At 33.9% G+C, this 4,674-nt stretch overlaps 1 long non-coding RNA gene across 1 annotated transcript; it reads right to left on the reverse strand.

Moving 5' to 3' along the window:
- Nucleotides 1–1,490: 1,490 nt before the first annotated feature.
- LOC132140351 (uncharacterized) lies at nucleotides 1,491–3,603 on the reverse strand. Its single transcript, XR_009433781.1, has 3 exons — nucleotides 3,270–3,603; nucleotides 2,435–2,563; nucleotides 1,491–1,622 (listed from the first exon to the last, which is right to left on the reverse strand). It is a non-coding gene; the product is annotated as an uncharacterized LOC132140351 (long non-coding RNA).
- Nucleotides 3,604–4,674: the final 1,071 nt, after the last annotated feature.

Consider the following 4,674-nt stretch of genomic DNA (forward strand, 5'->3'; position numbering starts at 1 on the left):
TTTTTTCATTTCAATATTAATTATTTCTTGTCAGGGGCAACTGCACACACTGTACAGATTAACAGCCATCCAAATGTATTTCCAGAACTGCAGAAAAGCTCTTCAACATTATTATTATTATTAATAAACAGAAAAATAGAATGTAATAAAATTGTATGCATATTAATTTTTTTTATGTAAATTTAGTTGAGCTATACACTGTAATATTAGTTTTTCTTTCCTTTGTCTTTTCTCTTTCCTTTTTACATTTTTCTCTTTCCTTCCCACACCTATTGATAAATAATTCACCTTTGGTTAGGGATGGCTGGTTTCCCTACCTTGCAGCAACTGAATATGTGTATATCTGTAACGATGCACACAGACTCGAAACAAATATATGTAAATAAAACAAACTTTGTCAATGCTGGATTTGGATGGTTTAGTTCTTGCTTTTTATCTGCTCTGTAGTCGACCTGTTTACAGTGCTTTGCCTGGTCCAGCTTCTGGCCTCAGGGCAGGTTCAAACTTCTGCCTACACTCTAAAAAACACTGGGTTAAAAACAACCCAAATTGGGTTGTTTTTAACACAACTGCTGGGTAAATATAGGACAGAACCCATATGGGGTTAAACTAACCCAAGAAGTTGGGTTATTAATTTTAACCCAGCAAATGGGTTGTTTTTTCTACCCAAAAATTGGTTATTTTTACAAAAATAATGGGTTAATTTGATTTCATAAATGGGTTATATTAGGTAATTTTTATTTCTTTTACAATTAAATATACCACATAATAAACAAACAGGTCATTGTATTACAAAACATTGTATTAGCTTTATTTTTCTTTCAGCATATTACACTTTGTAATTACACTTTACCTCAACCAAAAATTCAAGAGATCATACAAAACTAAAACAATAAAATTCCATTTATAAACAGCATTCAAAACAATTTCTTTCATTTTTATGGTTTGCCTCTGTAGTTGAAAAACTGTAAATGTTTAAAAAAAAATCATAAACTACAAAGAACCACAAGGTTTAGTAATACATTTTTTTTTTTACAAATAATTAAGATTTTTTTGTTTTAATCCATATGCTCATGAAATTCATGAACTCCAAAAAACCTCAAGGTTTACTAAAACACGTTTTTTTTTTATACAAATAAATTTCATTATTTTTAATCCATATAAAATACTTTACCTCAAGAACAACTGTTTGTTACAAAGCATATTTGTTTTAAGTCTACATTATGGACCTGTTGTTTTTAGTCTACAAAATGAACACAAAAATAAATCTATGAAATACAACGTATTGGCAGTAACCTCTTTTAATCTACTTGCAAGAATGTATGTGAATGTATGCAAGAATGTAGTGCCCAGTGCAAAAATTTCACTGTTGGGGATTCACTTCCCTCCAACTAAAAAATATTATGAATATAGAAACACTGTTTCGGGTAGTTTACATCAAAAACATAAAACGATTTGAAACATACATTTACTGCCCCAATGAGAGTGCTTTGCTCCAAAGCTTTTCCTGCGAGGATGACAAATGCCTGCGAATCAATGTGTCCATTTTCAAGTGACAGGACATGAGGGTAAGGTCTTGATGCTTCAGCCTGCTGGAGGTCCTCCACCATATTTGTTCCAACCTAAAGGACAAATAATGCAAATGAATAAAGGTGAAACAGAATGGGAGTGTCAGGGGTGTGGGTATGGGTGGTGGGTTGGGGAGTCATTCGAAACTGTTTATTCAATCAAGCTGTCTTTAAAAACAATAGGTCTTGTATAGCTAGAGCTTTGGATGAGGCAAAATACCTGAAAATTATTACAGCTTGATCTGGACCACTTTGACAGAGCCACTGACAGGGATGCAAAGCAAGTCAAAAGAGTTTTGGTAACACTTGAAATACTTTAATTTTACTTTAATTTAAAACTTTTAGTTTCTACATTTAATATTCTGCCCTACAAAAGCAAAATACCTTAACTTGCTAGAGTGTGAAACTGAAAAAGTTCTTATTTGTCTAGTCAAATTAATTATAGCTAGGACACTAGAAATTTGTCAATAAGATGTTTTAGTAATGAAAATTATCTACAGAAAAAAAAAATTGAGCTCAGACTTATTTATCCAAGATACATTATAAATTAAATTAAGTTCTTATGGAGCATATCTCGTTAACATGTTACTATATATAAGACTGGAATAACGATGTTGGAAATTCAGCTTTGATCACAAACAAAATTTTTTTTTTTAATATATTCAAATAGCAAATATTAATTTATTGTAACAATATTTCACAACATTGCTCTTTTTGCTGTATTTGGATCAAATAAATGCCTTTGTAAGCAGAAGAGACTTAATTTAAAAACATAAAACAATCATACCGATCCCAAACTTTTGAATGGTAGTGTATTCAACCTGGTGAAGTCATTAAATGATTGAAATTTCTTGAGTCGTACTTACAGGCTAAATGTCAATGAAAGCTTTTTTGATTTCATCAATGCTGGGCCCGGAGTGTTTTTCTGCCAATTTTGTAGGGTGGAGGTGGAAGCAAAACAGGTAACAGCTTTAGTGCAAGATTTCCCTTTGCATCTGTAGGAAAATAATATTACATTCATCAACACTACTAAAAACAGCAGCGAGTTGTCATTGAAAATATAGGGCCAGATTTACTAAACAGGTCAAATTAGCATGAGTCCAAAATCCCATAAAAGTGTAGACTGAAGTGTAAAGTTCTGCTGTTGATCCACTGACAATGTGCAAATTTAAACACACAGACTCATAATGACCAACATATCCTACCAAGAGCAGCAGAAATTAAAAGCAATGTTATAAAATCTTTGTCTGGCATTCTAAATAAATAAGATTAGAGGAGAAAATGCAGCATTTTCTAGCAGCAATTATTGCCAAGCACAAAAATGAGTTAAAATATATAAACTACCACAAATATGCAGTAATGTTAGTTGCAAAAAAATTTTCCCAATTTTTCATCACTGCATTTCTTTAGTAATCCTGACAGTACTATGGTGCAAGCTGTTAGTAAATCTGGCCCATAATATCAAAATATTGTAGAAACATTTTAACCTTCTGTCATTTCTTCAGATGTACATGGAAGCTTTCCTTCTCGCTTCGCAAAAAGCAAGATCCTGTCAGTATACCAGCCATTTTTCAAACAGTTTTGGGGCTGCATCTTGAAGTAAAATGTGAAAGTCCTGTGCAATCTAAAAGCAAAAATAACAATTTAACAGACTTAATATAACTCATGTTACCATTTGATAAAGACAATATGTTAACATACCATGCCTGGGGTAGTTAGCCGAGGAAACTCATGGAGGACCTCAAACATATTTTTCGCATGTACTGTTCCACCTGGCTGATGGGCTGTGTGTTGTTTCTCAGTCATTGTTTAATTTCCTCAGCTCTCTCTTCAGATACGGTTGATTCTACTGGACAAAGAAATAACAATGCTGTTAATCAAATAGAGGCTTATGAACATTTTTTACATGTAAAAGGTATAGTTTCCATGAAAACAGAAATACTCTTCAGAGCTTTTCAACACTTTAGCTAGTAAATCCTGGATGTTTCTAAACTCCATGCAAACTGATTCCTGAATTATACTGATTAACATTTCACTTTGCTCAGAATTTATTTAGGGTCGTTCCAAACCTGTAAGACCTCCGTTCATCTTCAGAACACAGTTTAAGATATTTTAGATTTAGTCCGAGAGCTCTAAGTCCCTCCATTGAAGCTGTGTGTGTGGTATACTGTCCATGTCCAGAAAGGTAAGAAAAACATCATCAAAGTAGTCCATGTGACATCAGGGTCAGTTAGAATATTTTGAAGCATCGAAAATACATTTTGGTCCAAAAATAGCAAAAACTACGACTTTATTCATCATTGTCTTCTCTTCCGTGTCTGTTGTGAGAGAGTTCAAAACAAAGCAGTCTGGATATCCGGTTCGCGAACGAATCACTCGAACAGTACACTGACTGAACTGCTGTGAAGAGAGAACTGAAGATGAACACCGAGCCGAGCCAGATAACGAACGAAAGATTGACTCGTTCACATTAAGTCATTTGTGGATAAATGCCTATTGGAGACGTGAGCCATTTAAAATGATTCAGTTCGATTTGGTGAACTGGTTCAAAAAGATCCGGTTACATCGAATGATTAGTTTGCGAACCGGATATCACTACACTGCAGTGTTGTGAACGCACTCACAACAGACACGGAAGAGAAGACAATAATGAATAAAGTCGTAGTTTTTGCTATTTTTGGGCAAAAATGTATTTTCGATGCTTCAATAAATTCTAACTGACCCTCTGATGTCACATGGGCTACTTTGATGATGTTTTTCTTACCTTTCTGGACATGGACAGTAGACCGTTCACACAGCTTCAATGGAGGGACTGAGAATCTAAAATATCTTAAACTGTGTTCTTAAGATAAACGGAGGTCTTACGGGTTTGGAAGGACATGAAGGTGAGTCATTAATGACATAATTTTGATTATTGGGTGAACTAACGTTAACCCTTTAACTAAAGGGGTATAACCACAATAACGTTACCGGATCTTTTTAATAATAGTAACAGCTGTTTTTTTATGGTTCATGGCATTTTTATTATCAATGTATGGCAATAATTCAAATTAGATGAGATAAAAGTGTCACCTCAGCGAAAGGCTGTGGGTTTGCCACCACGGAC

This window comes from Carassius carassius, chromosome 5, assembly GCF_963082965.1.
Source record: "Carassius carassius chromosome 5, fCarCar2.1, whole genome shotgun sequence".
Classification (NCBI taxonomy): domain Eukaryota; kingdom Metazoa; phylum Chordata; class Actinopteri; order Cypriniformes; family Cyprinidae; genus Carassius; species Carassius carassius.